Source organism: Mustela nivalis (genome assembly GCF_964662115.1).
Source record: "Mustela nivalis genome assembly, contig: HAP1_SCAFFOLD_1596, whole genome shotgun sequence".
Taxonomy (NCBI): Eukaryota; Metazoa; Chordata; class Mammalia; order Carnivora; family Mustelidae; genus Mustela; species Mustela nivalis.
This window is the reverse complement of record NW_028135068.1, coordinates 63,597-86,370: the sequence shown is the minus strand read 5'-3', so window position 1 is coordinate 86,370 and position 22,774 is coordinate 63,597. Positions and strand designations below refer to the sequence as shown.

The 22,774-nt window shown below is 42.6% G+C and overlaps 1 pseudogene across 1 annotated transcript; it reads left to right on the top strand.

The window, feature by feature from the left end:
• Window positions 1-12,183: 12,183 nt before the first annotated feature.
• On the top strand, window positions 12,184-13,026 carry LOC309857946 (rRNA-processing protein FCF1 homolog pseudogene; annotated as a pseudogene). Its single transcript has one exon. The product of its transcript is annotated as an rRNA-processing protein FCF1 homolog pseudogene (transcript).
• Window positions 13,027-22,774: the final 9,748 nt, after the last annotated feature.

The following is a 22,774-nucleotide window of genomic DNA, read 5'->3' as shown; positions in this document are numbered from 1 at the left end:
GCCTGACAATTCACAGACCTGTAACCCTGGGGCTAATAATACATATTTCTAATAAAAAATAATAAAATTAATATACAATAATACACAGTATTATTTACTACAGTCACTATGATGTACATTACATCCCCAAGGCTTATCTTATTAACTGGAAGTTTATACCACTGGACCCCTTCATCTATTTCCTCCACAACCTCGCCTCTGGCAACCACCAATCTGTTCTCTATGACTTCATTTTGTTTTGTTTCTTAGATTCCACATGTGAGGGAGATCATACAGTATTTCTCTTTCTCTGTCTGACTTATTTCACTCAGCACAATATCCTCAAGGTCCATCCATGTTGTTGCAAATGGCAAGACTTCCTTCTTTTTATGGTTAATATTCCATCGTATACACACACATTGTCTTTATCCATTCACCCCATTGGTGGACACTTTAGTTATTTCCAAGTCTTGGTTGTTGTAAATACTGTGATACTCACTACCGTGAGTGTGAGTCTTGCTGGCTGCTTGAGCCAGGTGATCTAGAGTTATACCTGGGTAGCAACTGCAAACCTCGGGGCATCATACGAGCATTCAAGCTCCTTTCCAGGAGATACCAGAAAGCAGAAGCGAGGTAGAGGGACAGCGCAAAGATGGTACCCATCAGCTCCATCTTTGGAGAATACCTTACTAGGCTCCCAGATCCACGTTAAATTAGATGCCTGCCCCTCAGGGCTTTAAGATAAGCAAATGAGCCTCTTTCACAGAAATCTGATCCCATTTCAGTCTGCTGCTTCTGTGCTGAGTTCCAGGGTGGGTCAGTCTACTCGCGGGACTGCTTTAAGAACTGTTTCTCAGTTTGCTATAGCCTTGTGGGTCTCATGGGTGCAAGCTCTGATGGCTTTCAAAGCTGGATGTTTTGGGGTCTTGTCTCTTAGATGTACGTCTTGGAAGTTGGGGTGCCAGAAGTGGGGCTCAAACCCTTTGCTCCTCAGGGAGAAGCCTGGGGTTTTGAGTACCCTCCCAATCCCAGGTCGCTGTACCAGAGGTGGGGTTTATGGCAAGACTGATTCTTACTTCAACATAGGTTTTTTTCCTTACTCACCTAATGTGTAGGAGTCACTCAGCTAGTTGTAGGGTTTTTTCCACAGGAAATTTTTCCATATGGAGCTATAGATTCAGTGTGTATTTCATAGAAGAGATGAGATCAAGATCCTCCCATGCCACCATCTTGAATGGAAACCCCAGACCTTATCTATGTATGTGTGTACACACACACACACACACACACACACACACAAATATTCATGCTCTTCTAAACTATTTCCCATCTAGGGGCACCTGGGTGGCTCAGTGGGTTAAGCCTCTGCCTTCGGCTCAGGTCATATCTCAGGGTCCTGAGATCAAGCCTCACATCAGGCTCTCTGCTCAGCCGGAGCCTACTTTCCCCCCTCTCTCTGCCTGTCTCTCTGCCTCCTTGTGACCTCTCTCTCTCTCTGTCAAATAAATAAATAAAATCTTAAAAAAAGAATAAAAAAATAAAAAATAAAAACCCATTCTATTAAAAAAATTTCCCATCTAAAAATATAACTTGAATGTCTTTACATAAAACACATACATTTCTATTAATATTTTATGTGCATGCTGAGTGTCCCATTGAACAGATGTTCCAAATCTTTCATAACCTATTTCCAAGTATTGGTCTCACAGGATTAGCTATCCTGTGTTTCCCCTCTACAATACTGTGATATCCCGGTAGGCTTATATGCTTAGAGGCAATAAATTACTATCTAATTCCCCTGTGACTCTGCTACTCCATGACCTGTTTAGTCAGCAAGAATCAAATGTGATGGGGCGCCTGGGTGGCTCAGTGGATTAAGCCGCTGCCTTTGGCTCAGGTCATGATCTCAGGGTCCTGGGATCGGGTCCCGCATCGAGCTCTCTGCTCGGCAGGGAGCTTGCTTCCCTCTCTCTCTCTCTCTCTGGCTGCCTGTCTACATGTGATTTCTCTCTGTCAAATAAATAAATCTTAAAAAAAAAAAAAAAAGAATCAAATGTGATGATTCCCAAACTAGTTAAGGACACCTACACTTACTTTTCATTAAACACTATGTAAACCAACAAAATATGACTGCAAAAAAAATCACTGTTCTTTTGAAAACTAACACAGCTACTTTGGAAAGATTTGATACAAAGAAATCAATAAGAAAAATTTTGCTAAGTTAGGTATGGGTGAGATGACCAAGTACCAGGCAGGGAGGGAGTGATCACAGGATTCTCACTGAATTCAGTTAAAGAAACTGAAACTGAATGCAAAAAAAGACAACATAGAAAACTTTTTTTAAAGATTCTTTTTATTTATTTGAGACACAGACAGACAGTATGAGCAGGGAAAGGGGCAATGGGAGGAGATTCCCTGCTGAACAGGGGACCCAATGTGGGACTCCATCCCAGGACCCCGAGGTCATGACCTGAACCGAAGGTAGATGCCTAACCTATTGAGCGACCCAAGTGCTGTGATAACTCAGAAATCTAATCTGCAGGCCAGTTTCCAGAGAAAAGACCTGGCACTGTTTCAATGGAGAATAAATGTACATATATTTTTTCCAAATAAAATGCTAAAAACTGTATGTACCATTCCCTAAGAGTACTTGTTTAAACTGACTTTTTTAGTTAATCAACCAAAGACTGACCCTGCTAGTGTCGGAGAGAAGGACTTCATACCAAACCGTAATTTCACAGTCATCTACAGAAAGCCACCTGCTCCTTACACTGGTGACCAAATTAGCCTGGACCTTTCTCTCCTGAGACAATTTCAGACCTTACATCATAGTTATGTAGTACATCACGGGAGGGGGTCTTGGTTCATAATCCTGGCCATCCTACGCATCAACTGAATACCTTTAGGTCGATCACTTTCCCTGCCTCAGTTACACATTGTTGAAGTTCTTGAACTTCATGATGGCATTCTAAATTGTATAACTGGGGTGCCTATGTGGTTAAGCATCTGCCTTTGGCTCAGGTCATGATCCCAGTCTCTTGGGTTTGAGTTCCACATCAGGCGCTCTGCTGAGCAAGGAGCCTGCTTCTCCCTCTGTCCCTTCCTCCTGCTCCTGCACTCTCTCACTCTCAAATAAAATCTTAAATAAATAAATAAATAAATAAATCATATAACTTAGCCTCAGTGAACAAATGCTATTAGGTAATATTAGTACTCAACTTACCATTTATGCATTTGTTCTCAGATAAACAAAAGTTGCATAAAACATGACTAAATAACTCAGAACATCTGTGAATACTGGGTTAGGCAGCGTTTGCTGTGAAAAGCAAACCCAAACTCACAGTGCCATAATAGAGACCCATTTCACTTAACCAAGAATGGTTTTACTACTTTAGGAATGGTTTTACTTTATAGTGTAGATTCCCCAAGTATTCAAAAAGAAAGTATTTACAACCCATACATTTATGGTCAACTGATTTTTCACAAGGATGCCAAGACCATTTAATGGGGGGGGGCAGTCTTTTCGAGTGCCTACTACTGGGACAAGTGAATATCTACATGCAAAAGAATGAACTTGGAACAGCAACGTCACACATACACAAAAATATAACTCAAAATGGATCAAAGATTTAAATGTAAGAGTCAAAACTGTAACACTCAGAGAAAACAGGTGAAAATCTGTATGACTTTGGATCGGGAAAAGCTTTCTTAGACATGATACACAAAGCAATAAGAAATATTAGATAAGCTGAACTTGATCAAAATAAAAACTTTCGTGTGTCAAAGGACACTACGGAGAACGTGAAAAGACAACCCACAGAATGGGAGAGAGTATCTGCAAATCATTTGTCTGACAAGGATCTAATAACCAGAATATGCAAATATACTCTTAGAACTCAACAACAAAAAAACAAATAACCTAATTTAAAAACAAGCCAAAGACTTTTGAATAGACATTTCTCCAAAGATGATACACAGATGGTCAAGAGCACATGTCGGGATGTTCGACATCCTTAGTCATTGGGGAAATGCGAATCAAAAGCACATGCAGATGCCACGTCACACCCACTAGGACAACTATGGTAAAATAAGAAAAAGAAAAAGAAAAAAAAAGAAGAAGAAAAGTGCTGGCAAGAAGGCGGAGAAGCTGGAACCCTCCTGTATTGTCGGTGAGAATGTAAAACAGTGTGGCTAAGGCAGCAAACAGCTCGGTAGCTCCTCAAGAAATTACACACGTACAATTACCCAGCAGTTCTACGTCTAGGGGTATGACATCGACAGAACTGACAACAGATGTTCCTGCCACAACCTGTACATGAATGTGCACAGCAGCGCTGCTCGTAACAGCCAAAAGAGTATATACCCAACGTCCATCAACTGATGAATGGATACATAAAATGTGGAAGAGCCTCTTACACAACCATAAAAAGGAATAAACTGTTACATGCTACAACACGAGTGAAGTCTGAAAACATTCTACTCTCAGGTTAAAGGAAGCCAGACACAAAAGGTCACGTGTTATACAATTCCACTGATATGTGATGTTCCAGAAAAGGCAAATCCATAAAAACAGAAAGTAGATTCATGATTGCCAGGGAATAAGGGGAGGGGAGAATTGGAAGTAAGAGGTTTATTTTTCGGGTGATGGAAGCATTCTGGAATTAGACAGAAGTGACGTATGTACCATATACACAGTAAATATACTAAAAACCAGAGAAGAGTACACTTTAAAATGGCAACTATTATGCTTTGTGAATTATATTTTGATGAAAAATGAAACAACTTAAATATCAACAAGCTAAATGCTAGGATACATTAAAAAAAAATCCAAAGTAACACTAATCACAGGAACAATGGCGTAGCTACATGAATTTCAGACAAAGCAGATTTCAGAGAAGGAAAATTATCAGGCATAAAGAGCAGCATTACATAATGATAAAGAAATCGACTGACCAAGAAGACACAATTATCCTTAAGGTATGTGTGCCTGATCAACACAGGTAAGACACAACCTAAAAGAACTGCAGGGAGAAATAAACAATTCCATTATCACAGCTGGTGACTTCAACACTTCTTCATCATTAATGGGCCGATCCAGCAGCAGGGCAACAAGGATTTGACAGATGTGGACATTCAGTCCAGACATGGCACACTTAACACCACCATCAATTACCGTACAACAGATGTACACAGACTATTTCACCCAGTAATAGTGCAACACACATTCTTCTTAAGCTCATATGGAACACTCATCAAGACAGAATAATTCTGGGCCACAAAACACAACAAATTTTTAAAAATAAAAATTATACCAAATATGTTCTCAGACCGCAATGGAATTAAAAATCAGTAACAGAAGATAGTTGAAGAAGTCCAAAATACATGGAGATTAAATGACACACTTCTAAATGACAGGAGACCAGTCTCAACAAAATACAATGTAGCAAAATGTGTGGAATGCTGCTTAAAGGGAAAATACAGTACTGAATGCAAATATTAGAAAAAAAAAGATTAAAGTCAATAATGTAAGCTTCCATTTTAGGCAACAACAACAAAATCAAATCTAAAGTAAGGAGGGGCTCCTGGGTGGTTCAGTTGGTTAATCATCTGCCTTTGGCTCAGGACATGGTCCTAGGGTCCTGGGACCATGTCCTGCATCAGAGTTTCCTGCTCAGGGAGGCTGCTTCTCCATCTCCCATTCCTCCTGCCTGTATTCCCTCTCTCACTGACTCTCTCTGTGTCATATAAAATCATTAAAAAAAAAACCCTAAAGGAAGTAGAAAAAAAATAAAAATTAGAGCAGAAATCAATGTAATTAAAACCAGTAATTTTTTTTAAATCAATAAACCCCAAGTCTGTTTCTTTGAAAACATCAATAAAACAGATAGACCCTTAGCCAGTCAAACAAAGAAAAAAAGGTAGAAGACATAAATTACTAATATCAGATGAAAGAAGGGAGGGCTACTGCTAACAATCCCAATCACTGTAAATTCAACCAAACATTTATGGAATACTACACAATTCTCTAAAATCTCTTCCAGAAAGTAAAACTAGAAGGAGTACTTCCTAAATCATTCTAGGAGATCATTATTACCCTGACACCAAAACCAATACTACAAGAAAAGAAACTATAAACTAGTATCTCTCATGAACACAGACATAAAAATCTTCAACAAAAATTAGCAAATAAAAGCAAACACTATATTAAAAAATTATACACCAGGGTCATGTAGGATTTATTCCAGGTATGCAACATTAGAAAATGTTCAACATTAGAAAATCAATGTGATCCATCATATCAACAGAAAGAAAATCACATGATCATATCAATGAAGGGAGGAAAAAAAACATTTAACAAAATCCACACCTCTTCATTATTAACCCTCAGGAAACTAAGAATAGGAGGACTTCCTCAACTTGATAAAGAATGTTTCCAAAAATCCACAGCTAACATGATATTAATACTGAGAAAATAGAAGACAGGGAATCAAGGCAAGGATGTCCCTCCTACTACTACTATTCAATACTATACTGGAAGGCCAAACTAATGAAATAAGGTAAGAAAAGGAAACAAAAGGTATACAACCTGGGAAAGAATAAAACTTTGTTCACAGATGACATGACTGTCTACAGAAAATACAAAGACTTCACACCCCACACCCTCCTGAAACTAGTCAAGTGATTATAGCAAGTCTGCACAATACACAGTTAAAATACAGAAGTCAATTGCTTTCCAATGATGTATCAGACAAAGGGCGAGTATTCAAAATTTATAAAGAATTTATCAAACTCAACATCCAAAAAACAAAAAAATCCAGTCAAGAAATGGACAGAAGACATGAACAGACCAAAGAAGACATCCAAATGGCCAACAGACACATGAAAAAGGGCTCCACATCACTCAGCATCAGGGAAATACAAATCAAAACCACAATGAGACACCACCTTACATCAGTCAAAATGGCTAAAATTAACAAGTCAGGAAACAACAGATGTTGGCGAAGATGTGGAGAAAGGGGAATCCTCCTACACTGTTGGTGAGAATGCAACTCTGGAAAACAGTATGGAGGCTCCTCAAAAAGTTAAAAATGTAACAACCCAACGACTTAGCAATTGCCCTATTAGATGTTTATCCAAAGTACACAAAGTGATTTGAAGGGGCAAAAGCACCCAGATGTTTATAGTCAAACTATTGAAAGAGCCCAGATGTCCATCAACAGATGAATGGATAAAGAAGATGTGGTATACATACACACACACACACACACACACACACACACATTACTCAGCCATCAAAAAGAACAAAATCTTGCCATTTGCAAGGACATGGATGGAACTAGAGGAAGACAAATACCATATAGTTTCAGTCACATGTGGAACTTAAGAAACAACAGATGAATATAGGAGAAGGGAAGGAAAAATAGAAACAGACAGGGAGGCAAATCACAAGAGACTTAACTACAGGAAACAAACTGAGGGTTACTGGAGAGGGAAAAGTTGGGGTAACTGCGTGAGGGGTATTAAGGAGGGCACTTGTTGGGATGAGCTCTGGGTGTTGTATGCAACCAATGAATCACGAAATTCTAACCATGAAACTAAAAGTACACTGTATGTTAACGAGATTGAATTTTAATTAAAAAATTTAAAAAGTCAATTGCTTTCATATATACCAGCAATGTACAAGTGGAATTTGAAGTTAAAAACACAAGACCATTTACATTAGCATACCAAAAAAATTAATACTTAGGTGCAAATCTAACAAAATATGCACAAGATCTATATGAGAAAAAGTATAAAATTCTGATGAAAGATAACAAGCAAGGTAAGATGTGAAGTGGAAAGAAAGTCCACAATCTTGGGTAAGAACACTCAATACTGTTAAGAGGTCAGTTCTTCCCAAACTGATCGACAGACTCAATGCAATCCCAATCAAAATGCCAGGAAGTTATTCTGTGCATACCAACATGTTGACTCTAAAATTTGGATGGAAAACTGGAAAACCAAGAGTCCCAGAGTAGTCAACAAAATATTAAATAGCGGGGAAAAAAGGAAATTGAGGATTGCCACCACCCAATCTCAAGACTTACTATTAAAGCTATAGTGATTAAGACAGAAGGTGCCTGGCAAAAGAGACAGGTGCTTGGAACAGAGTGGAGAGCCCAGAACAACATCCACACACACAGGCAAAGGCAACTCAATGGCAAGGACAGTCTTCAACAAATGGAACCGAACAATGGGACATTGATAAGAAAAAACAAACAAATGAAAAGAATAAAAACAAACTTTTCACACCTTTCACAAAACCTAAACGTAAAATGCAAAACTTCTTAAAGATGACATAAGAAAAAATGTAGGGATCCTTGGATTTGGCAATGACTTTTCAGATATAAAACCAAAAGCATGATCTACGAAAGAAAAAAATTGATGAGAGGGACTTTGTTAAAATTAAACTTCTCTGTAAAAGACACTGTTAAGAGAATGAAAAGACGGGACAACTGGGTGGCTCAGTTGGTTAAGCAGCTGCCTTTGGCTCAGGTCATGATCCCAGCGTCCTGGGATCGAGTCCCACATTGGGATCCTTGCTCCGCAGGGATCCTGCTTCACCCTCTGACTCTGCCTTCCACTCTGTCTGACTGTGCTCACTCTCGCTCGCTCTTTCTCTGACAAATAAATAAATAAAATCTTTAAAAAAAAAAGAGAGAGAGAGATGAAAAGACCAGTCACAGAGTAGAGAAAATATCTGCAAAACACAGCCATGGTAAAGGACTTAAAATAAGAAATATAATATAAAGATGTCTTAGTAGCAACAAGAAATCAAACCTAATTTAAAAATGTGAAAAGAGCGGTGGCTGGGAACCCCAGTCAGTTAAGCATCTGCCTTTAGCTCAGGTCCTGGGACTGAAATCCACACTGGGCTCCCGGCTCAGCGAGGAGCCTGCTTTTTTCCCTCTCCTGCTGCCTGCTGCTACCTCTCCGTATGCTTGTGCTGTTAATAAATAAATAGAATCTTTAAAAACGAAAAAAAAAAAGGATCTGAAAAGATGCTCAACTTTGTATGTCATTAAGAAATTGCAAATTTAAACAAGGTACTATTACATATCACGTAGAATATAAAAAATCCAAAGCACTAGTAATACCAAATGCTAGCAAGGATGTGGGACAACCAAACTCTCATTCACTGTTTGGTCAGAATGCAAAATGGGAGGCACTGTGTGAGACAGCTTGGCAGTTTCTCACAGAACTAAACACATTCTCACTATAAGATCAGTAATTGTGCTCCTTTGTATTTACCCAAAAGAGCTTAAAACTAGTGTCCACACAAAAACCTGCACACGGATATTTACAGCAGCTTTATTCTCTGAAGTGCCAAAACTTGGAAGCAATCCAATCTCCTTCAGTAGGTGAACAGGTACACTGTGCCACACCCACACAACGGATTATTCGACAATTAAAAGATGAATTATTAAGCCACAAGACTTCGAAGAACCTTAAATGCATATTGCTAAGTGAAGGACCAGTCTCAAAGGCTAAATACTATATGATTCCAACTCTATGGCATTCTGGAAAAGGTAAAAATTAACCAACATTTTTATTTTTATTTATTGTTTAGGTCATCTCTATACCCAATGTGGTGGCTAGAACTCACAACCCTGAGATCAAGAGTCAGATGCCCTAGCAACTAAGCCAGCCAGGTGCCTCTAAAAAGGTAAAACTCTAGACAGTAAAAAGATCCCAGGCTGAGGGGTGAGCAAGGAGGGTGCAGAGAGAGGAGAAGAAACAAATAGATGAGGTACAGGGTTTTTCAAGGCAATGAAACTAGGCTGTAAGATACCAACAGTAGGTAAATAACATTATACATTTGTCAAGACCCACAGAACTATAGAAAGAGGAGTGAACCCTAATGTAAACCATGGATTTTAATTAATACTGTATCAATGCTGGTTCATCAGTTGTAACACATGTACCACAACAATGTAATACATTAATAATAGGAGATAGTGAAGTTAGAAGAAAAATATCTTCTCTTTGTACTCAGGGGCATTTCCTATCTGAACCCAGTTAAAGTACAAATCCCCCAAAAGGCCAGAAGTTGGGAGATCACAAGAGGTGTTGGAACACAGGAAAATAAATGAGCAAACCAGACAAGCTGCAGGTAATTAAGAACCATTAACCATGAGAGAAGCAGTGACATCACTCAAAATTAAAACCAAGTAGAGTTTAAAAGTTTAGCTACTTTACTAACTAGCTGCAATCAGGGATGGCAAACAAAGACTAATTCAAAGTAACCTGGGAATTAATCATTTAAAACTTACCAATAATCTGAAATTAGTAGCTTTAATGCTATGAAAATTACATGGAATTTGGAAAGATTGAAGTTCTCTAAGCTGCCAAGAAGTAAAACACTCCTTCCCAGATACATGGACTTATAAAATCACTATATACTATCTCCACGAGAAGCAGAATCCCCCAGAACCATCACTCTGTAATGATGAGAAGTACTAAGAGGGCATATGAAATTTATGAAACATGTCCCATTTCATCGAGACAAAAAACCAAAATAGTTAAGCACTAATCTGCACACTACATAGGGGTTGAAAGACATAGAAAGTTTGTGTGAGCTCACGTATGTGTGTGTTTCCAACCATTCTTGAAAACAATGGACAACAGAGATGAATAAATGTCCCTGTATATCCCATAAATATTCCTCAAATATTTATCATGCAACTCCAGCTCTGCTCTAAGACCTGGGGACACAGTCAGGAAAAGAAAAGACAAGGTCTCTGCTTTTAAGGAGCAGATATTCTAATGCAGAAATGAGAAAATAAATATGTAAACAAACATTATATTAATGAACAGTGATCAAATAGTGATTAATGAATAGTGATCACAGCTAAAAAGAAAACAGGACACAGTAAAGGTTGAGTGACAAATGGGATGTATTTTAACTTGGATGAACCAGGAAATATAGAACAATGAGTTGAGATCCAAATGACACAAAAGAGCTAGCCACCGGAAGTGTGGGAAGAGTGTTCCCGCCCAAGGTATCAGCATGTATACAAAAATGTCCTTGGAGCTCTTCCCTCCAGCCCCTGCTCTCAAATCTCTGACCCAGCTAGGTGGGGACATAATCTAGGACTTGTGTCTCCCAAAACTCATTCTAAATCTTTGTTCGGTGACTAAATTATTCAAGCTTGAGAAATTAAAAACATATGCTAACAAGATCTTCCCACCATCTACAGAGAGATCATCTTAAAAGCATCATGAAATAGTAACACTAAAATTCTAAAAAACTTCTGTTCTAACATTTTAATCAATTTTATATCAAACTCCTTTCTTGAATTTATATACCCATTTGACATATTTATGAAGAGACAAAAAAAAAAAACAACAACAAACCCTACATTCCGTAAATGTATTTATCCATCTAACAAATATTTGAGTACCTAATTACACTCTGTTCCAGCTGATTTCTTCTCTTTATCTCTTTTTTCCCCTCAATTTAACACCAATCATAATCTATGTAGGCTTTTAGTTCGCTTTTCAAAATTAATTTCTTGAGCTATTTAAAGGAATTATCCAGTGCTAGAGTTCTCAACACTGGTCACACATTAGAATCACTTAAGGAACTTTTTTTTTTTTAAGATTTTATTTATTTATTTGACACAGAGAGAGAGATCACAAGTAGGCAGAGAGGGAGGGAATCATGCTCCATGCTGAGCAGAGTGTCCCATGCAGGGCTCGACCCCAGGACCCTGAGACCATGACCTGAGCTGAAGGCAGAAGCTTAAACCTCTGAGCCACTAAGGCACCCCCTCACCTGAGGAACTTAAAAACAAAAAGCCCAAAGGGCACCTGGCTTGTTCAGTCACTGGAGCGTGCAGGTCTTGATCTCAGGGTTGTGAGTTCAAGTCCCATGTTGGGTATAGAGATTACTTAAAAAAAAAAAAAGAAAGAAAGAGCCCAAGCCCCAGTTTGTGATTAATTTGTTTAAATGTTTCAAGAAATTTGATGCTAAATGTTGTAAGACTAGTTAAATAACAAAAAGATATATTTACATAATACTTCTTGCTCTCAAATTTTGAACAAAGAACTTACTAATAATCAATAACTTAGTAGGCCAACATTTTATTTAAATAAGTTTTATGGTACTACAAAGAGTGAATTAGAAAATCAAAAGCAAGGAGAAATGGGCATGATGTGAACATGGGGAAGCAAGAGAAAGCAAGAAACTATGTGACCAGGAAGCGAATGCTTAGCTCTGAGATCCTTCTCTGAGAGAAGGACAGATTAAAACCTAAAAAGAAAGAAAAGAAGGATCCCATGCACTCAAGGAAAGAGAAGTCCCCCAACATCCCTCCTGCTTTTTCCAATATAAACACACAGCTGGGCCGACTTACCACATCCTGGTTGGTACCGACTTTATCAACTTTTCTATTTAAGCCAAACTTGACCGGTCAATGATGGATGGGCTGTGTGCCAAGTTTACCAGTTGTACAACTGACTGTGTAATGGCTGAAACTGAGAAACCGGGGTGAAAGTATCAAGAGGCTCTAAGGATTGCGAAAGAGCCAAGATTCAAATGATTACCACGTACACACAAGACAAACTATGCAGATGACTGCTCAGTATGGAAGTACTTCAGAGTGTTACACTGTGGCATCAGCTGACCCAGACCCAGAAGATTGCTGGAGTTCCCATCATGGACATCTCTAACCATATAGACGACACTGAGCAAATGCCAGATGATGATGGAGCCCCTCACTCCTATGTCTTAATAGAGTTCCTCAGCTCTCCTTTACCAACTTTTCCTGTTGCCAGTTCATACAAGCAATTCTCCTTACCCAGTTCCTCTGTTCTGAGCTATGGCTAAAGACACTCACTTTTTTATGTTTTGAAACTGATTATCTTGTACCATTTTACTTTTTGTTGCATCTTTTTATAAATCAGATGACCGCTCACAAGACAAAAAAAAAAAAAAAAAAAAGGAATGGAAAGGAAAGATCAAAAGGGAGGACAACAACAACAAAAAAACAGTTCTTTTTTGCCGGGAACCCTTCTTACAAGTGCCAATCAGATAAACTTTATCTGATGTTACATCGTCACAACTCCTCTATCATCAGGGAAAGTAGTTCACATAAGAAAATTTCTCTATAAAATGAGTTCCAGGCTTACATTCCATATTTGGCTAATTAGAATTTCATTACGATGTCTGTCTCACACTGATGCGGAAGAGAATGGAATCTTGTCATCAAGACGTGACATCGAACTAAGAACCCACAGGGTAAGCACTCAGATCCTGTGATATGAAGTCGGCTGCTGGGGATGGGCGACCCTGGGCAACAGTGGCTGACCTGTGGGCCTGCGGCTATCTGCCGTCTGTCACTCTTCCCTCTTCCTCCTCTGTCAGCTGCTATCTCCAGCTGCTGTCAACAAAGTCCACCTCAAACAGCCATCACTTCCCTCTGGTCCCATTTACCATAGCTAAGCTCCAGGCCAGGCATCCAGATCACCAGCCCTGTGGGAACTTCTTCTAAGGTAAGAGGTGGCCCTATTGGTGAAATGCAGGTGCCAAGGCATGCGGACATTGTGCCATCTTCTGCGCTATTCTTAATGTTCTGATTGTCCCACTTCCCTCAGTTCCCACCTGTGGCCTCTGGAAAGGAACATATTACAGTAGGATTTCCAAGGACTGATGCGTGGGGGTCAGGAGATCTGGCCTGTGATTGGCCCCAACTAGCTGTGTGGCTTTAAAGGAAGTCATCACACCTCAGGCCTCAGTTTCCTTATCTGCAAGCCAGGATGGACTAGAGTCTTTTCAGAGGAGCCGGCAAAGATCACATAGATAAGCACCACCTCATTATACTAACAAGCAAACAGAAGGCCGGAGGCGAGTGATTTGCCCCAAGTCAGACATAAGCAGGCAGAGAGCAGAGCCGAGGATGGGACCCACATCTGCAGGTCACAGCTAATCAGCCAGCACAGTACAAACAGATCTGAGCAGCTGCTCATTCTTCCCCTTTTCCGTTTTGTCCATCAGAATGCATGCTCCCTGCAAACAAGGACACACAGGACCTGCTTCCTGCCTCAAAATTCCCAGTTCACCCAATTAGAACAGGGAGGAGCCTCAAGGACTTACCCCCCACCCCCACACACGGTTCTTTTACCTATGGAACATGAGGGTACATACATTCACTGTCCAGAGGGCTCCTGCCTTCACTTCTCATGGAAAAGGTCATCATGTGCCTACCCGGGGTGCCAACGAAGCCACAGGTTCCAGAGAGGAACTGACACAGAGAAGTTTAAAGGAGGCAGATGGCTCATTGCAGAAACAAACTGTCTACCAAGGAAAACTACCCCATGGGGGACTGATTCTCTTTGAAATACGTTCGAGTGCGTGGGAAAATGGTTTTTCAAGAGCTGGTGGACTGACCAGTCACCTGGTACATACAAGATCACATCCGCATTCTGACAAGAGTGGCTCGCCTGCAGTGTAGACCAGGGGCCAGAAAGACAAGGAAGGCACATGGAGACTGGGTGAGAAGCTTCTACGGTGTGATGGCAAGGGCGCACTGCAAAGGTACGAGAAGAGATGGAAAGAAGTATATGGACTCAAGAGGTTTAGTAAGCGAAATCCACAGGACTTGGTGTAACAGACTAGATTTTGGAAAGGTGACAGAGTAGGAGTTGACTTCTGGTTTCCCGACTCCAGGCTAAACGGATGAAGTGTTTACCGAGAGAGGCAATAGAATAAGAAAGGTGGTTTTCCGTGGAGGAGGTGCTCATGAATTCCGTCTTGAGCCTGATGAGTCTGAGGGGCCACAGACACATCCGAGAAGAAAGGTCAGCAAGTCCGATACACAGAACTGGTGCTCAGGAAGCGTGTGGACCAGAGACAGGAATCTGCCTTACCTGCTGATAGGTGGTCATGAAGCTGCACAAAAGGTCATCTAGGAAAAGAAAGGAACACGGGGCTGAGCCCATAATCAGCATTCAGTGGCTACCAGGAGCATGACTCTGCACAGGAGACACATCAGAGAGGTAGAAGAAAGACAGAAAGCAATGCAGAGCATTTGGTCTACTGCGATGTCGAGTAAGGAGACAGAGAAAGGTCAGGTGCGCTGACTTAGAAACAGTTTTGGTAAGAACTCTTTAGTGGAACGACAGGGCCTGAAGGGTGGAAGGTGGGAAAGTCAAGTCAACCCCTGAGCACTGGCTGTGATGCGCGACAGTGACAGGGCAATACCTAGAGGTGGGGCAGTCAAGTGGAAGAGGATCAAACAGGAGCGCGTGATGGGAAGGAGTGCAGGGGAGAGGATCCTTGCAGGCTCCTGGAAGGGCGGGAGGGCATGGACTCCGAGCCAGAGTGGAGACTGAACCCGAGGAGGAAGGAGAGCCCCTCCCCGTACCAGGCGAGGAGGAGAAGGGGACAAATACAAGAATGGGATCATGGTCAGCAGGATGGAAGAGGTCCCGTGGGATGGCTGCTAATTTTTCTGTACGACTGGAGATGGAAGAGGAAGGCTACTTGTGATGTCAATAGCACACCCATGTAAATGGTCTAATTTATCTGTTATGCCACTTTCTCCCCCTACTACCAATACCTTATGTCCTGCTCATCTATTAGTTGGCTGTCAACCCAAAGGATTTTCGGATTTCTAAGCCGACAAAGTATGATGTTGCCAGTGCCTCTGCCCCAGGTGACCCTTCCCCATCTGCCATTCCTGCACTTTGATCACCTACCTCTTTTGCATACCTTTCCCCTTCTATTTCTTATTAGATCTCATAAACATGACTTTTTAAGTAGTCTCCTGCCACCAGTCAGCTCGAACTCAACAGATATGACCATGCAACTTCCTGCTGTAAACCTGACTGCAGCTCTACCATGAAGACTGCATCAACGTGGACCCCTCAATGTATGCAGTGTCCAAGGTGCAACCCGCAGCCCCACCCCATCTCCCTTTCTACCATCCCAGTCTCATTCCAAAATGTGCCAAACAAGACACCTATGTAGAAATACAACCCCGACAGCAAGCTCTCCGCTCATTTCTGCCTCGGAACTGTAACTTAACAAAACATCTCTCTGATGGAAACAGAAATTGCAAATAACCTTTATCTCCAGCTCCCACATAGAAGATCAATACCACTTTACACAGAACAGCTGTTCCATGTATTTTCCTTCTATGTATGAAGGGGTCATGTTCATTAACACTACAAATTGTACATTATATTCAGAAATTTCAGAGCTTTGAAAGAATATGGAATTGCTGGCATTCTAGCCACTTTCCCAGTTTGCTCTCTTCCTACCTCTAAGTCCTACTTTAGAACTGCTATTTTGAGATTTCTATTTTCCGAAGCTGCTTTGACCAAAGGCATTCTGTCAGCTCAGAGTGAGAAAGATGGCAGGGCTAGGAAGTGTTAGAAAATGCTAGTGTTAGGCCCAAAGAAAGCCTGACGAAGTCCAAAGACAGACAAGCTAAAGAGACTTCCGTGCTTTGAGATTCTTTAAGTCTATGTGTGTGCCTTTTCTTCTTCCAATGACCTCTCTCCTCATCACGTGTCCTTCATTAACAAAAGGTTTCTGGATCAGAGAATTCACTCTGTGCTCTCCTTCAGACACTCCATTCACTTTACACCTTTTATTACAGTGGCTTAACATCACCATACAAGAACAAGAGTACAATATACCTTCGTCTAGACATCCCTACATATTAAAAATGATATGGCCACACCGCAGAGGATCCAGACATAAGGACTTTTAAAGCCAGAGTTTGGGAGATGTGATCTGAATGCAAGTATCAAAAAGGAACTAGCTGGTTAACCCAAAAAAGAAAAAAACATATTATGACTTGAAGCCATAAAAAAGTAAGAAATTCAAACTCTTCAGAATTTTAGGTACCTACAGAGCCAAAACTTTTTAACACTGAAACCAGCTACTAAATCCCAATCCTTAGAAATTAAACATATACGTTTTGATAGTTTAAGTACAGACCCAGAGGGATACAGAAAACAGATAAAGCTCCTCCTGGCTCTGATTCAAAACTTGGGACATTTTCAAGGCTATGTCTGATGAACCTTTCCTGTCATTAAATCTTTTCAGTTTAAATTTCTATTCTGTAAGTTTATGTCCTACAGTTATCTGCTGCCAGCTTCAGGCTGACTTCACCAAGAGAAGTAGGGAAACATTAGAAAAGGAGCTTGGTATGCTTTGTAGTACTGGACCAGAACCAGTAAGGACAGTACAGTCTTTCAGATTTCTCATTCTGAGCTTAAGACGAAAGTCAGGCATAAACGTTAGCTTAAGTGCCTTTTTGACCCGATTCCTGGTAAGTACGTGTGTTCAGAGATGTGTTCAACGCACAGACGCTGAGCTTCTAGGCACAAGGCACTGGGAGGCTTCTGTCAGGCTGGGGGAGCGGCGGTCTGACTGTGCCGCCCACTTGCCCTGAACTTTCAGGCCTTTTCATTCAATGTGCACGATTTCACAGGAGTGCTTTCTCCAGGTTGCACCTAGCCCACCCGAGGCCAAGAGACTCACTGCGAAGTGCAGTGAGGTCCCTGCCGAGGACCCGTCCGGGGCGGGGGACGGCCCAGGAAGCCCGCAGGAGAAGCCCGAGGAGAGGCCCCGGAGGGCCAAGGAGGGCAGGCCACCCACGTCCCAGCTCCGGGGAGCAGAGCCCAGGCGCGCACCTTCATGAACACGTCCTTGTCGAAGCAGAGCCTGTCCGGCCCCTTGGGCAGGTTCATCCTACTTCTCTCCATCCCGCCGGCCGCCGCCTCTCAGCACCGACACTCGAGCGAGGAGGAAAGGTAGGAGGCTGCGCTCCTACCGACGCTACCGGTGAAGCCACGGCGTTTCCACCGAACAGAAGGCACTGCTTCCTCCAACATGGCAGCGTCTGCGCCCCGGCCAATGAAAGAGGACTCCGCAGGCCCGCCTCCGCCTGCCTCCGCCAAGAGAGGGGTGTGGACCGCTAACCCGAGCCAGCAGGTGATGCGGCCCCCATGTGGCGGAGGGCGAACTACAACCTCGAGTAAGTTTCTGCGGAGCAGCCCCTCCGCTGGTGATGCGGCGTGAGCGGGAGAGGGGAGGGCGGGTAGGGTCAGGGGCGCTCCCTCCCCACCTCACCGTTTCCCTCGGAAAATCGGCCTGCGAGCCTCTTCCAGGACCTTCTCCCGAGATTGTCCCGCGGGAAGCATAGCTGTGGCGGGATGCTGGCCCTTTACTTCTGCGGCCGGTTGTCCAGAGTGGGGGGCGCGTCCCGGTGTCAGGCCTCCGGTCCCCTTGCGCCGCCGCTGCAGCCGCCTGGGCGCAGAGTCCTCTGTGGGAACCCGGCTTCCGCCCTTAGCCCCCGCACCCACCCGCGAGCGTGGCTTCTCCCCCGCCGAGCTTGGCTCCAGCGATCAGTAGGGAGGAAGGTGGTCATCTGGCAGCCTCGGGTCGTCTGGGCAGCTCCCAGCTCCACTTCGGCTCAGCTGCTGGGAGGCCACAAGTTTGGGTTCTCAGAGCTCTTAAAGAATCACCTCGCTACTGGCCGACAAAACGCAGCCGACAAGTAGATGTGGGAGCATGTTTATGTCCAGTCCGCTCTAGAATGGGCGGAATCGTGTGTTTGGCTAGCGTTGGTTCAATCGCCACACCTGCCCCCCCTCCTCCTGCCGTCCTCCCCACATTTATTTTGAGATTTTTCTTTCCTCTTCCCTTGCTCTTCTCCCACTGTCCTCCCCTTTAGTGGGAATGTCATGGTCAAATGATGATTCATTTCTCTTTTTTTTCTCCGTGAGACTCTGACAGCTCAAACCACAGATCTCACGTGTGCCCTTCAGGCTGCAGCTTTGCTGTAATAGCCCAGGCCTGGGCTGCCCCTCCCAATGCTGTGATCTCCCAGAGATAGCACAAGCAGTCCTTAGAAAGGGATGGGACACAGCAAGACAATGGCTTACAGTGAGTCTTGCATTCGAGTCACTCCAAACGGGAAACTGGTCACTTTTTTTAAAACGTGAGTACAGGGACGCCTGGGTTGCTCAGTTGGTTAAGCAGCTGCCTTTGGCTCAGGTCATGATCCCAGCATCCTCGGATGGAGTCCCACAAGGGCTCCTTGCTCGGCAGGGAGCCTGCTTCTCCCTCTGCCTCTGCCTGCCATTCTATCTGCCTGTGCTCGCTCTCCCCCTCCTCTGATAAATAAATAAAAAAAAAATCTTTAAAACCTGAGTACAGAATCTGAAACAATACATTCCCTAGCAGTGGGCCTGGCAAGGCCTTGTTGAGGAAAACGTTCCCAGTCAATATCCAGAGACTATGACAGGTAGAATGAGAGCTGGAATCTTATTTGGAGAATCAGAATAAATTGCCAGGGGAACAACTATGAAATTGCATTCTATGCCCTGTTGTGGTCATTTGGATATAGGGAATGAAAGCCTCATTATTTGGTCTTTGTTTGTTTACTCTTATTATGAAAATTCTCAAGCATACACCAAAATGTGTAGAGCAGAAGGATCCCGCCCCTTCCGAGTACTTATCACTCTGCTTCCCCAACTGTTTCATAGGCCCTCCTCCTTCTACTGCCCCCGAAGTGCCTGTATTTTTGTTTTTGGGGAGGGGGGAGGTCTGGAATATATTTTAAAGTAAATCCCAAACATCACATCATTCCCTGCTCCCCAAATACCTTGGTTTACACATCAAAGAAGGAGGAGGAAGAGGTGGAGGAGGGGAAGACTGAGAAGGAGGAGGGATGAAGAAGAGAGATTTCTGCACAGGCCCACTATGCCAGAATCAATAGGTGTAATAAGCTATTCCGATTGGCTCTGAGAGGCATGACTTTTAGCCCAGGGCCACAGTACTAATAAGCGACAAGGGCAAATTCAGGCAGCGCAAACAGCAAGGCCCACACTCATCACCAAGGCACCGAGACGGGGGGCAAGGGTGCCAGACCGATGGAATAAAGTTGTCTGGGAACCCCACCTGCCCTAGAAGTCCAGATGAGCGAGTAGTTGAACTGTTTTTTACCTTCATTGTCATTCCTTTCTGAAATTATTGCCGGCCTTTGGTAAAGACATGAACCTGAGCTTGTGCAGCCTGGGGTACTGATCTTGGGGTTGCTGAAGAGAGTAGGTGCCAACAAAGAATGAAAATCCCTGCTGCCTGTTCTCCTTCCAAGAGTAAGGAGGGAACAGTCAAGAGCCCATACAGTGCACTGCCACTTGGAGCCCTGGCTGTGGCAGTGGCGTGGCCCACCAAAGCCAGGAGCAACAGGCAAGACCCCAGACCCCAAATGCTAATGGAACACCCTGGGGAGGATGAAGGAAAGGCAGAGAGTCAGCGGAAACCTTCCCAAAGTACATTTCCCTCAGTTTCATCTGGGAGCTGCCATTCAGCTGGTACACACCCCTTCAGCCACACAAAGTTTGGTGACTAGCCTCTGGCCAGAACCTGCTGTGTGTCTCCCTACCCTAAACCCTTCCCAAGATCCCTACCATGGCCTCGTGATCCAGGCACTGGGCGTGTAACACTTGACTCTGCAGGGGTCCCCGGGCCAGCTTTTGGTTGGTTAGTTGTCCACGCTGTTAAAGATTTGACTACTGTTACATGTTTGACTCTCGTCTTTGGTGATGGTACCTATTTCATAGGAAATAGAAGCTGGAATCCAGGAAACAGGCTGGAAGATTAAATTAAAAAGTGGATACAAAGCTTCTAATCAGAGCCAGACACAATCGGCGATCAACTATATCCCAGTCTCTCCCCTCTTCTCTGATACGTACTTTCCTTAATGAGGAATGAGACTTTAGGTTGACTTTTTTTTATCTTCAAGTCTCTCTCTCTCTCGATTCCCTAACTTCCCTCTCTTGCCTTCATTTCATCCTAGAACTTGTGCCCACGACTTCTTTTCTAAGTAAATATTAACCCCCTTTGACTCTGAATCTCTGGAAGATTCTCAGTTTCCTATTTTCGCTGGCACTGTGACAGGTCCTCATTTCTCCTTCCCACTCCTCTCTATTTATAGTTTTCACATTTTTTTGGCAGGTTGGCTACAGAACACTCAAAAATTGCAAAGAGAAATATTGTGTTCTGGAAATTCATCCGAGCATTTTTTTTCCAATATCGTCCTTATGCTCTTCTGATCCTCTCTTGAACTGTTGGACTAAAGCAGCTGACGCTTCCACCAGCAACCAGAGTCATCCTGTCCACTACTGTGGGAACAGAGGGTTTCCATTTGGAACTGCAGACTGAGCCTAAAGTCTGATGGCCCTTTGGTGCCAGGATAGCAGGTATGGGACGGGTGGGACATGGAGGACAAGCATCATGGTAGAGGTCTCCATTCGACCAGGAAAGCTCACAATGAGCCAACAGGTCCATTTCAACATCTTCTGTATTTTCCTTATAACCTGTTTCATTCCAGAGTGGATTTGAGATCATTTAATTTGATTCTTAAATATTTCCCATTCCAACCGGAAACAGACTCATTCTAGGGGCTCCCAAATTCTGCCTCATCTTCTTAATCAGTTAATCATACCCAAATTGGGTATGATAGTGCCAGAACATTCTTCCATGTGTATTTTATAACAGACTAGTATTTTATTAGTTTTTTTTCAAACTAATAAGAATAAGGGTAACTTTTTTTTTTTTTTTAAAGCATAGGCAAAATCATGAAAGACATTGAAATGAACCTAAAAGATTATAGTGTCTTCCAAGGGAAAACACGTGTTGTCTCATGTAACCTTCTGGGATGACCAATTCTATGGGATATTCTGTGCCTTTCTTGTCTTTGAGCTATTTTGCAACTCTATAGATTGTACATAATTGATGTGGATGCAGATGATCTTGTCTAGCTATATGTAAATGAATTTTGTCCACTGGAAGTACAGTTGACCCCTTTTCCTTTGGTAGAAGGCAGTTTTGCATCCATTTGCATTCTATTTGCATATCTATTTGCATCTATCAAAGCAAATTCGTTTAAGTATTACTGATTGTATATGTGTCTGCCTGGAGATTTTTGCTTGAAATGGTGGTAACATCTTAGTGGTTCCCGAGCTAATGAATGAATTAAACAAAATCCCTTCAGGCATTCATCTCATATTTGTAAAATGGTCCTTATTTAATCTTTTCGAGAAAATGATACACTAGCAAACCATGACAAGATTCTAGTAAATGAGAAGTGCAATGAAATCAAATCGGAATGAATTTTAGAATTACCTTTAATGTGGCCCATGCTATGCCAGAGGCAGAGAATGAATGAGTCTCAAAGCCATGGCTTCTGGCCTCCAGAAGTTACAATAATATGTGTCAACATTGGCATGCCTGAGAAATGCATGTGACTTTCCCATCAGGGTTTCCCCGGGGGTTCATTTAACCTTTCTCTTCCAAGCTACCCTCTCTTGTAGTGATATCAACTGTGCCCTTGGTTTCAGCTCCCATTCCCTAGCCAACATCTCTCCCACTGATACATGACCATCTGTTTCTTTCCTACCCACCAGGCCCATGTAACTGACTACCTACTCATGCTATTTCACTGATATCCCACCTGTGCCTCAAAACCCAGCATGTTCAAAACTTGATTCATCGTCATTTCTGAAAGAATGGCTTATCCTCTTTTGTTTTGTTTCTTTAGAAATGATTCTACCAATGCCAGCGGCATGCACCAGAAACCAGGAAGGAATCATATAGCTGAGCCAACCTGCTGTACTTTAAAACACTTGACCACAATTCTCCAGTGGATACTCAACTCTGGCTTCAAACTCCCTTGTCTCTCTGGTGAGTTTGCTTTCCCTCTAATGGATGACCGTTTCACACCTTCAAGAC